Below are 13,188 nucleotides of genomic sequence, written 5' to 3'. Positions count from 1 at the left end.
AGAACCAGAATGATGTTGGACTCGATTCTTGATCCTGAAAGGCTAGTCTCTTCTTATTCTATTTGTTAAATTTTGCTCTTTAGTTTATTTTAATAAATTTCGTAATCCTCATTCTTTGCAAGCTTTTTACATATGTTCAGCTTCAAAAATTGCATCTTCCCTTAGGCTCCTTGTTGTATGTATTAGGTCACCAATGTGGTATTGCCAAAGAAAAATAGTTAACTTGGATAGGAAGTAACACGTGGTGTGGTTGTGATTAACATGTTTATTTACAACAATATTCAAAATGATAGAATTCTATTAATGACAAATTATTTTCAATTACAGTACACATACTGGACACAAGAAGAGAATTCAAAGGAGATGCATGAAAAATTTCTGGCTGTGACAAGCATGACCCTTGGAAGTTGATGCCCACCACCTTTAGTGATTGCCCTTGTGCTTTGTTGCTGTTCATTGAAAAAGCAAGCCTGATGGGAAATTGGATCCTCTTGAAAATGAATGGGAGATTGTCCACAATCATCAGGATTTGTGGTATAAAGAAGTCTTCTCCTATTCTACATCCAGTTTGAATGGTCCCCTGAACCTGGTGGAAGAAGGGTCTCGATGATTAAGGTGTCCTGTTGCACAACTTGGGACAATGCAGGTTTCAAAACAGGAAGATTGGTGCTGACTTCAGGTTGAGGGTCTGAGGTGGATACACGGACAGCTCAAAGGCACTGAGGAATTTTACTGGGTAACTAACTACTTCGTTGAGACCCATGATGGCATTGATGGAGCAGCAGGAATGTCCACTGGAAAGCAACATTCCCTGTATCTGCAAGGTGATACTCTTTACTCATCTTTTGGGGCCAGATCGTTCTTTTCTGAAACCAGTTGTGCACGTGGTAGTTTCTCAGGCTGTCAAGAAACACTGCTGCTAACAATTCTTGGATGCTGACCAAGGTGCAGAAGTTCCCCATGAACATGATAAACCTGTCTGGACGTCAACGGGGGGCTTCCCATTTACCAAGGTGAGAAGCTGGTCAGCCAGAGGATTATTGCCGGACAACTACACACTAAGGCAGTCCTCTCCACAGGCAAGACCTTATGGCTTGCATTTGTGGCTGGTACCCCGAATGATTACTGGAAAGGTTTGGAGAGTCCCTCCAGCCAAAAGAACAGAAGCCTCATTTGTTGGCCATGGTGCATTCGTCAGAAACGATGAGGCTGCACTGATGAAGAACTTTGGTGTGGCCCTTGGAAATGTAGCAGACAGGAGCCTATGAGCAGAGCCAAACTGAGTGACAATTGCAAAACACATTTGGCAGTGTGACCTCCATCCAGAAGCCAAGGGACTCTTTAATTCTCCTCTTGAACTCAGGCCAGAATGAGATTAATGTTGCATCTGTTTGGCTGTTGGCATGGTTCACAGAATGGCATCATACATAGGCTCTCCACTGGTCTGACATCAGCAGGAGTTTCTTTTCCACAACTAACTGGGAAAGGGCCTTGGACCTGCAACTGGTCTCTCGAAGTAAAGCTGGTTGGGTAGGTATTAGGATCAATAGGAGGGGAAGGCAAGCTGGAAGTCCTTATGATTTTCCCCGACATGGCATACACTCTAATTCCAACAGATGGCGTTGCAGGAGTCTATAGGCAAGGTCGGATTATCTTGCCTCTTGATGCTGAATATCTTCCCTCAGTGCCATCCTGTACTTTTATCAGAGCTGAAGGGGGTTGGATATGACGCAGTCTTCCTCTGTGGCTGCGACAAAGTAGCTTTGGCCAGGGTGAGGTCCCGGTGCTGGTCATTCTCCAATAAACTAAACTGGCTTGACTGTCCTCCCATTTCAGACTCGTGAATGACGTGTATCCCTGTACAACACGCAGAAACATTCACAAGTAAAAACATTCAACGCTGCAAGGATGGCACAGTATATACACTCTTTCCAGGGTGTCAGTGGATATGACTCCCTGGTAGCCTTTGACATCCTTGTCCCGCTTTTGCCTCCTGAATTTTTTGCTGCTGGAATCCCAGGTGTAATAGAGTACCGAGCCGAATCAAGTACAGCCTTTGTGAAGGGGTCTTCCTAACAGCTCAGACGTTAAGGTGGACTTGGGTGGCGCCTGCATTTGTTCCAGTTGGATCCCATACAGGCTGAAGTCATTCCCTGACAATTTTCCAAGTGAACACTAAACGTTTATTTAGTATGGCCAGGTACCTGTCATGGATCTGGAAGCTCTTAAGATTCTCCAGGTGGCTTCACTGCCGAGTTGGAAGGCCTGCACTTCATCCTGGATGGGCTGGTCTGTAACTAGAATATGATGATGACTTGGTCCCTCCCCTTGTTCATTAATATGCTTCATAGATTTCACTAAATTACACCACTTGATGTTGTTGTGGGCTTGGAACATCATTTTTGAGAGGGGCGTTTGGTATGACAACACATCTGTTGTCCACCTCAACCTGCTGGTACTTCAGGCCAAGTTTCATAATGATACATGCTATCAACCTGGAAGCTCCTTGTTTTCACTTGAAGTAGAGGGGGTAGCTGCCTTCTCCAGTTTCCATTTCACTGACGAGTTCCTTCAGAACCTTCTCTGAACAGATGAATAGGTCCGTTCTTCCATAAATCATCACATCTTGGGTATAATTGTGCAGGTACCTGGGACTTCCAATGATGACTTCCAATGATGCTCGAGGGCAGGATGGGCCCTTTTTCCAACCTCCCTTGGATTAATGTCGCTGGTGATGGCATCATGGAGGCGGATTTATTTGGTGGCTCTTAATTTTGGTGTACATGTCCACAGCAACTGGTGAAACGGCATACTGCACTTCAAAAATAGGTTCTCTTATCCACCTTGCAACATGATTCTATAGTATAGTCTTCTTGCGACAACACTTTCCTTCACCAGTTGCCAGACTGGTTTGAGGAATGTTTTAGTAGTGGTCATCCTCACCTTGCCAGAATATCAGAGGATACTGCAGGGTGTCATAGGACCAGAGTGCTGGTCACCCTTTAAACTGAATGGTTTCTCTTGTGAAGGACGATGTTGCAGGCCTCGAATCACCATGGCCACTTCGTTGAGGGTGGGGACAATGAATAGTCTTATGTGCTCACCCTCAGGACTCTTGTCTGCCCTAATACTGATCTTGTGATTCTCTGTGGGCATGAACTCCAAGGTTGGTTTGAAGATGGTAACATCAGTGTGGTACTTGCAAAGAAACTCACGGAGGTTTAGAGCGACTCCGCAACTCCTTCCTTTGGACTCTTCGTCTTGCTCTCCCTCATTTTGGGTCCACTTCTAGTATAGGAGGCAAGGATCCAAACGCGTGATACACCTGACCTTCTGTCTTGTGAATCTCATTTGTACTGAACAATGTCATTTGGAAGCAGTTGTAATTCCGGAAGTTATCAAGAAAATTTCGAGAAGTGGTCATATATCCTGCTGTGGATCAGGCAGACTGACCAAAGATGGCAGACACCTTTCCATTGCTGCAGGAGAGTCCTGGAGCCTCATCTTTCCACTTGAGCGCACTGCAGTGCTGACATTGTCCAACTTTCCAATGGATACATGAGGGTATCTTGTGATACCCGACATCCAGACTGTAATGGAATGCTGTTTTTTTTCAATATGCAATATTCCTTTGAGTTCTGATCACTAAAACTGTCACCCTAACATGTCAGAACCTGACCTCCCTCTGTTCTGGTCCTCCTTTTCTGGATGCAGCTACTCTCGTCCTCAGATCTACCAGCATGGCTTCCTCTGTTCTGATACTTCCACTGCTCTGGACACATCTACCCGTGTCCTTTGGATATCCAGTCTGGCCTCCCTCTGTTCTGATCCTTCTCCTGCTCTGGATGCTGCTCCTCTCATCCTCAGATCGACCAGTATGGCCTTCCTCTGTTCTGGTACTTCACTGCTCTGGATGCATTAACTCTTGTCCTTTGGCTTCAGGTCTGGCCTCCCTCTGATCTGATGTTTCTGCCGCCCTGTATGCTTTATTTCTTTTGACTCCTTAGTCTTAAGCCTAATGGAAGGCAGTTTCCTTAGTGGCATTTTCTGAAAAATAATTTGATCATTGTTGTTTTAGTTTACAAATAATCTAGATTTTTGCATATAAATGTGCAGGTATTTTGAAAAAGACAATGCTTACACAAATAATTGTATCTAAAATTTGGCGCCTTCAAATATTGTTTTACATAGAAAAACCATATTAAAATTAATGCATTTGAAATTACCCCAAAGCTGGAGTGCTGGCCTAAAGGTCCTAGGTTATTACCTTAACCTCTTAATTCGTTTAAAAGCATGAAAATGACTACTGAAGCTGCATATATAGATATTACATGCAATCGTATGCAACTGATTTACAAAAATTTATTTTTATATTATTCTGTAATATAATTTTCTCACATATTTTTCTGTAATATAATTTTCTCAAAAGTCTTGTGTGTTGGTCTTACTGGGGTAGTTTTCTTTGTGGTATGTTATATTTATCCATGATTGTTTTAGGATATGTCTTTACAGGCTTTTCATTGTTATTTCCAGTTAATTTGCATATTGGCCTTATCTTTTGTTGGGTGGTCTTAAAGATGAAGATAGTTTAAACTATGATTCTCGGGAACTTTTCTGTTTTGGTTTCCAAGTTAACGTGTGAGACAGCGGAGAAATGGTCATCAGTGAATTCTGCTACTTCGACTTGACCAGTGGCTACAGGTATATTACCCTGAAGGGCTCACTCGTACAACCTATTTCTAACAAAGTAAGTGCTGGGCTGCAATGAAGAGCATTTAGTGGATGTACTGAAAGGAAGACTGCTAAATTACAGAGGAACCTCTCAGCTTTGTGTGTGTATTGTGAAACTGCCCTTTACTAAATACTGGCTCATTCATTCTCTTCCCCCTATTGACTCAACATTGTGCATGGAGTAAATAATCGATTGATAATCTACACTTAGCCATTCATGCTTTGCCCTCAATCTACGGTAAGATCATTAAAGTCTTTTAGTCGAGGTTTATGAAGTTCTGATGTGGCCTAAAAACAATAATAAAGTAACTCTGAAAGGATGAGTTACCTCAAACTTTTTTCATGAACTACACATCGTAATAGTTTTAGATTGTATCAGTCAGTTTATGTCTAGCCCCTTATAAGGATGGTATCGTTTTCCGCTGGTGGATTAATAGTTTTGGTGTTATTGAGCTATGGCTTATATTGATATTTTGAGAATATTTGATTTGTTGGTCTGTCTGTAACCAGGTTCTTTTCCTCTTTATGGACTATAGGTGTAGTAAGCTTTCCTGAATGCAGTGAACACCGTAATTTGTAAGCCAACTGATTCATCCTCCATTGGTAATTAAGGATATTTATGTATTACCCATAGATTATTTGAGTGCTACAGTTTTCATATGAGCATTTAACTTAAAAGTTTCCATGTTAATAATGCAACGGTATGGACTTATAGGTCGTTATGCTGAGTCAGTAGCCCGATGAACAGAAAGGTCATTTGAAACTTCGGAGAACCAGGGTATGTCAGATGTATGTTCAGACTTTAGTATTTTTTTCTATTAAAATACTGAATGAGTTTTCGTATTTTATCTAGCCTCCATGTTTTAACCACCTAAAAATTATATTGGGGTTACCAAATTTTCTGTATAACTAAATATGTAAATGGCCTATGAAAATGGCCACATTTGTACTAAGCCCTAAGCTGGGGTGTTGGCCTGAAGTCCTAGGCTCTTACCTAAACTGTTCCATTTTGTGTAAAAATCATGAAAATAACAAAAGAAGTTGCATATATAGACATTAAATGCAATCCTATGTAAATTAATAACCAAATAGCCTAAGAAAATAGCTGCATTTAAACTTACCCCTCGCCTGGGCTGCTGGCCTTAGGACCTAAACTTACATTTTGTGTAGAAGCATGAGAATAACTAAATGCCTTCACATTCACTTTAAGATTTGGCACCTTCAAATACAGGCACTGCATGCAAATAAATATATGAAAATTGCATTCTATATGACCACCTCCATAATTATGGTGGCCTATGGTTCATGACAGCCTACTTCAACTATTCCACTTCCTGTAAAACCAAGAAAATAACTCTGACATTACATTTATATACATAACATGTAATCCTATGCAACTGAATATGCAAATGGCCACATTTGACTCAACCCTAAGTTAGGGTGCAGGCCTAAGATCCTAGTCTCTTACCCATTCCTATACATGCTCTTACGTTTTGTGTAAAACCTCTGTGAATTTGGTGATTTCAAATGCAGATACTGCATGCAATTATACGAAACTGAATATAAAAATTGCATTTAAAATGACCACCTACTTACTTATGTGACCACAAAAATAACAACTGAAATTACATAGATATAGACTTTACATGCAATCCATGAAATTGAATATGTAAATGGCCTAAGAAAATGACGACATTTGAATTTACCAATGAGCTAGGGTGTTGGCCTAAGGGACGTCCTAGGTTTTTCCCTAAACTCTTCCACTCTGTTTAAAACCATGAAAATAACTAAATTTCATATATATCTGAGATTTGGCAACTTCAAATACAGATAGTTCATGTAATTCCATGTAATTGGATAGAAAATATAAGTTATTATTATAAAATTTATTTTTTGAATACCTGTTATGATAGATGTATTCCCGTGTCAGGCGGGTGGTTTGAGCATCTATAGTTTTTCATTCAGTTCTTTTCTCTGTCCACATGAGTAAGGGGGGGGGGTGGGGGGGGGGGGGGGGGGGGGGGGGGGGGGTTTGATACATAAGAGAGAGGAAAATGTTTGAAAAATAAATTTTATCACAAATAATTCTATTTTTGAAATGTATCTTACTTCTCTATTATGATAGCCGATTATGGCACTGAGCCAAGAAGTGGGAAAGGTGCGAGGACAAATTTAATAACCCCCAAGAAAACCATAAAATTCCACCAGGAATGAGACACTAGTACTTACCTAATGATTAGCATCCATCTGCTGGTGCTGTCACCGAATGAGAACTAATTTATGAGGTAACCAGACCTTTGAACAATGCTGGAGGTTCCTTGTTATGGAAACCAATCCCACTGATGCATGTGGGACACAAGGCCTTGTGCCTAGGCCAGCAGAGCAATGATGGTAAAAGAATAAGCAACACAGGTACCTTCACATGTAATCCCCAATTCAACAATTTCCTAACTAAAAAGGAAAGATTAGAGTACAGCTACACTAATTGTTCAGGTTATGAGCTACCCTGAAGCAATAAGGGGCAAAAGAGCTCTGCACAATTCATACTGGATTTCCACATATCACAAATAATACTAGGCAAATACAAAGTTACGCCTCCATTGCAAAATTGAAAACTTTCTCTATAGAAAGAAAGTGGTCGCTACTGCTCACACAGCTTCCACAAAGTCCATTCGGAAGACAGAATCTGGTCCTTCCTGATCAGTTGGTGTACCACAATGTTAATTTTTCCTGGCACAAACTCGGGTAAAAAAAAAACTATTTCCTCTGACCAAGTGAGAATGAGACTTGAAAAGCAGAATAGCTTCTAACTGTGCCTAGTTGACTGCTCAGCTATGGCAGCGCTGTTGAATTGTCTGAAAAGCGTGCTACCTTTATACCTAGTAAGTACTAGATCCTCTAAAGCTAGCAAGGCCTTCTTCCACATTGACAACATCTCTAACTGAATGATATGGAGTTTTCTTTCGTCTGATGATGCATCAGAATACAACATGATATCTGGGCTCTTCAACTGGAGAGACTTTCCTAGCAAAAGTCAAGGTCGATGGTTCCACTATCTCTAAATTTGAATGGATTCCTGCTGAACTTCTTGGTTCCAGTACCTCTTGAGAAAGAAAAGAATGGGCTTTGTTCTCTGCCTGGCACCCACAAACTACTTCTCTAATGATGCCATGGGCCCTAACAGGGACAACCATTTCTTGGCTGGCAAGGTTATGAAGGATAGAAATTCTTCTAGACTTAAAAGAAAGTTGTCTATTCATTTCTCCTTTGCAAAAATCAAGAAATTCTTGGTGTCTGGAAGCATTCCCTGGTAAGATAGATTCTGAGTTGGTTATTATAAAGGAATTTGAAATATTTGTCAGTATTCCCAACATACTTGTCAACTTTTAAAGAGTATCTTGCCCTCAGGCTAAACTGAAAGCAAGAATCAGCCAATCCTCCAGGCACGTGAAGCATCCGATTGCCTATAACACGCGAGACCACTTGCTCAACTGCAATAGTACTCTTGAAAAACTTGAACTGAGCTCAGATAAACTACACTGGCCAACACTAGTACACCCTGCCCTTAAAAATAAACCGCAAATATTTCCACAGTGACATGGTTGATGCTTACGTCCATATACCATTCAATCCAAGACTATATCCATTGCTCCTTTTAGCCCGAGAGCGCCTACTTCCTCTTGCAAGATCTGGAACTTCTCATGAAGATAAAAGTGAAACTCAGATGAGAACTGGCTAGAGGAGGCTGGGAAAAAAGGAGCTGCGGTATCCCACCTACCATAGCTCAGACCTGCTTCCAGATCCTGCCAAACAGAACAAAAAAAAAAGAGGCTCAACCTCCATCCTACTGGGAACTGAACGCCTGATGCATCATACTATCAAGAGCTAGTTTTCTAGGAAGCTTACTGTCCTTCCTGAAAACCCAAATGTGCTGGTTCAAAGGCCCCAATAACTTGGCCATTTGCCTGTGGAACCTTGTGTTAACTGCAGAAGCGATTGCTGCCTTGGTTGTGTATTGTACCCAATGCTGAGGTGTCCAGTAAAGAATGTTAGGGGTGATGTGCGATAACATCACCTTCTTTGTTAAATAGACAGATAAACGGTCTCACTGGAATTCGTCTATTGCTGCTATAGCCATTTTCAATAAAGTTTGGATCATAGAATTTAGGCCAAAGGCTAAGTGCTGCGACCTACGAGGTCATTCAGTGCTGAAAAGAAAATGGACAGTAATAAGATCTGAAAGGTGTAACAGGAGGAAAACCTTGCTTGCGGTGAAACAACTGTTAGAGGGTGGAAAGTCAGATGAAAGAAAGAGAAAATGAAAGGAGGTACAGATAAAGGAATGAAAGAGGTTGCAACTAGGGTCTAAGAACGCTACAAAGAACCTTAAGCAACGCCTACAGTGCACTGTGTGAGGTGCACTGACAGCAATACCACCCTACAGGGATTTCCAATAAAAGGCAACTGCCTATTACCTTAAGACATCACTATCCTCTTTGTCATAAAGAGGGGCAGAAAAGGGAAAGCACATTTAGAAGAATCTTCAGATGGAGCAGTTTAGCCACAGTCAAATCTATTCAGTGCCAACTTTGCCCGTTTTGGAGATGGAAGGGGATAATGCCTTAAGTTCCAGCCTCCTACTTCCTCAAATAAATCTGGAAATTTGCTAGCACAAACCATAATCAGTCTAAACAGCTGATGACACTGCCTGCTCTTCATCTGCAACAGTCATATTGCAAGCTGCAGGCTCATAGACGGAAATCCTTGGGAAGCAGGGGTGGCAGAAGAAGCAGCCTTTCTCCTCCGAGAGGAGAGAGTTTTAACTAATTTAAAAAGGGATTAAATGGAAGCAAAAAACATGTTTCATACCAAAGGAATGGTTGGCTTCACTTTGTGCCATGGAACCTGGTACCAAAGAATCATTTGCACTGGAAACAAAGCCTTCCTGACTATTCACGCCATCCTGAACTGACATTAACGTAGCAGGAGGTAAAACCAAAAATCCCAAGGAGCCGACATCAAAAAACTTGCCTGAGGGGAAGATACTCCAGTCTGCTCTGCTGCTGAGACAGTAGCAAACAAAGAAGGATCTGCTTGACTAACAGGGGAACATGCCAAACCTTGGCGCTGAAAAGGGCGACCATGACCACCTAAGATAGGCTCGAGAATGGCTAAAAGAGGCTCAACAATACTTTGAATCCTATCTCAGAGACTGGCCAGCAGCCCGAGGCGTCCATGATGTACAACATGGTTGAAAAAAATGCCTTGAATGCTAAGGAGTAGCCCAAGTCAACTGAAGTGCAATGTTTGAGAATTGCAAGAACTACAAAAGAAGCTCCTACTTCTTTGAGAAGCAGGGGAAACTCGCACTGTCTTACGAGGTAGGTGTCAAAAGCTGATGAGAACCCCTAGGAAAGGAAGGAGAATATGGAGAACATATATGTTCACACACCTGATCGTGGTTACTTGCACAAAAATCCCACGTTGGATAAAAATATACATGAAGACAAACCAGCATAGCCAGACCACCTGGAAGACAATGAAAAACAACATGGGCACTGGTGCCAGAGTAAAATCTAACAGTAGGGAAGCGTTCAGTGCTGGGCAAGCGCCTGGTGTCAAGTGTGTATCCAATGGCAAGCGCCTGGTGTCAAGTGTGTATCCAATGGCAAGCGAGCTCCTATTGACAAGAGAGCCTCCAATACAGAGCTAGTGCCCGATGCCAAGAAAGCACCTGCTGTCAAGAGAGCATATAATGTTAGGCAAGCGCCTCTGAGTGAATACCTAATCAACTTACAAGGGAAGACCACAGACTCCTGTAAGGCCTAAAGATACAAAATCGGATACCAAGAGAGTGCACTTAACCTTACCTCAAATATCAACCTCATGCTTGGTTCCTGGTTTCTAAGCACTCACTTTACAAGCAAATCTGCAGCCACATTATTACTTTATAGCTTTTTCTTACATACTGTTATTACATTATGGATACTGACACTGAATTCCCATATTTATAATTAATTGTCTTGAGCATTACTTTATTTAATATTTCATCAGTCTGATTATCCTTGAACATTATCCTTTTCTGCAACAAAAATATTTTTCTGCAACAAAAATATTACTCAACTAATTTTACCGAAAAATGCTTGATCTTGTCTTGCCGTGCTTCTCTTGCATGAAACGTGCCAGGTTGGCCGGAGGAAGAAGACAACAGGCAAAAGCCGCTTCCACAGCCAGAGGTTTACGGGCTGCTCTGTGAGCAAGAGCCCGTGCTGACACAAGTCAGCTTAATGAAAAACAACAACAACACAGCAGACATACCCCACTTCATTGGACCTCCAACAGTAGGAGGAGAGTCACAGGGCATAGAGATCTAATAATTGTGCCAATGAAGTAGCAAGTAGCTCTAATACTATAATTATAGCTACAACACTTCTCTAAGTGCCAATCCTCATATCCTGAACTATAAGAGGAATTTTGAGAGGGGAAAATTTTAAAGGAAAAGCATTACTAGGAAAACAGGGAAAGCTTTGTGAAAAATGAGAAACTTACTCCCAATCTCACTTCCTGTTTTATAGTTAGAAGAATCTTTTGTCTTTACCTACCCTTATCTGCTGCTCACATGTCCTTAAACTTTAAATATTCATAATTTCACCTGACCAACAAATACATTTAACACACTGACTGTGACAGTCGTAATCTGAAGAGTAAAGCTGGTATGCTACCCTCTTACCTTACAGACTGGAAATGACTTGTATTTTGCTCTTTGGCAGATACATATATTATATGAAATATAAAACACAAGAAAACCCAAACCAAATTCAGATAATGATCTAATGAACAAAATCCCGTAAATACTCTACAATGTGTTCTTGCAGGCCAACGACAGGGAAAACTGAATGGAAAACTCTAGATGCCCAAACCACCCGAAAGGGTTGGGTAAATCGACAGTTCAAACTAAACTATCCTTTTATTTTTCTACTTTTCACTCCATCATCCTAGATGTGGGAATACAGTTATGTACCCTAGGGTGGTATCCTAAGGTGCATGACAGCCAACCTTAACTCTCCTCCATTTCTTGCACATATATGTAGATGCATGCAATCCTATGCAGCTGAATATGTATATAGCAGCAGACAATGGCCACATTTGAACTTACCCCGTATGCTGCATTCCTTTTGGCTCCTGGAGTCTTTGGCCCAATGGATGGCTGTTCCTTAGGTCGCATATTTTCTGAAAAATATTTAGATAATTGCTATTTTAATGTACAAAAATAATTTGAATTTCCACATGTAAATGTGCATGTATTTACAAATATTTTTAGGGTAAAAATAAGAAAAATCATTGTTGAAATTGCAAGTATAAATGTTATGGGCAACCCAATGCAATTGAATATAAAATTGGCCTAAGAAAATGACTGCATTTGAACTTGCCCGCCCCCCCACCCGCTAGAGTCCTGGACAAAGGTCCTACCTAGGCTCTTTCCTAAATTCATGAAAATAACATTGAATATGCAAATGGCCTGAGAAAATAGCTGCATTGAACTTACCCCTAATCTAGGGTGTTGACCAAAGGTCCTAGGGTATTACGCATGTGAATCCCCCATTTCATGTAAAAAACCATGAAAATAACTGAACACCTTTATATATCACTTTATCTAAGATTTGACAACTTCAAATACACAGATACCTATCTTTCCTTCATCTTGGTGGATGCAGCATACTGATTATGGGGTTTGCCAGAGATGTGGATTGTTGTGACATCGATAAGTTGGAGATGTTCCAGTAATGCTTCATTTAGCAAAGCTGAATCCTTATACCCCCTTTATACTCTTCATAACATTCCCTGAAATTATTAATGAACTATCAATATGTACTTACTTATAACTATAATAACAATTATTTACAGTAATATTGACATCTAATAATGAAAATAACCCTGTAAAATAAGGAAGGCAATTTATTTTATAAATGTATTTTCTGTAGGCTTTGATACATAATGACAATAACGTCTAATTGTCCAACATTCCTGCCATTTAATAAGTAATTACTTCAACAATTATAAGTCACTTACATTACAATAATAAGTAATAATTTCCTTTTATACTCTAAAATTCAACAATTTCCTAACTAAATTGAAAAGGTTAGAGTACAGCTACCTCAATTGTTTAGGATGCAAGTTCCCTGTCATAATGAAGGGTAAAAGAGGTCTGCACAATTCATATTGGATTTCAACATCTCATAGATAGGGTGGGCAAATACGAAGTAACACCTCCACTGCAACAAACTAACAACTTATCCACAGAAAGTGATCGCGACTGCTCGCACATCGTGGAATCTTACCTTAAGCCAATGGTAAAAAGTCAATTGTAGATTTACAAGTGCTGCTCTGACTATAGCCTTACACAGACAAAATATATCATTCTATAATGAGGGTTTCTCCCATGGCTACAAAAAAGGA

At 40.6% G+C, this 13,188-nt stretch overlaps 1 long non-coding RNA gene across 2 annotated transcripts; it reads right to left on the bottom strand.

The window, feature by feature from the left end:
* Positions 1-230: 230 nt before the first annotated feature.
* Positions 231-12,579, bottom strand: LOC135200983 (uncharacterized). Of its 2 annotated transcripts, XR_010311421.1 has the most exons (4): positions 12,418-12,579; positions 11,888-11,961; positions 5,853-6,065; positions 231-4,047 (listed from the first exon to the last, which is right to left on the bottom strand). It is a non-coding gene; the product is annotated as an uncharacterized LOC135200983 (long non-coding RNA). The 2 variants fall into 2 exon arrangements; XR_010311422.1 differs by lacking the exon at positions 5,853-6,065.
* Between the last annotated feature and the right edge of the window lie 609 nt (positions 12,580-13,188).

Source organism: Macrobrachium nipponense, chromosome 27 (assembly GCF_015104395.2).
Source record: "Macrobrachium nipponense isolate FS-2020 chromosome 27, ASM1510439v2, whole genome shotgun sequence".
NCBI lineage: Eukaryota > Metazoa > Arthropoda > Malacostraca > Decapoda > Palaemonidae > Macrobrachium > Macrobrachium nipponense.
Note: the sequence above shows the minus strand (reverse complement) of the source record. Positions and strands in the feature narration are given on the sequence as shown.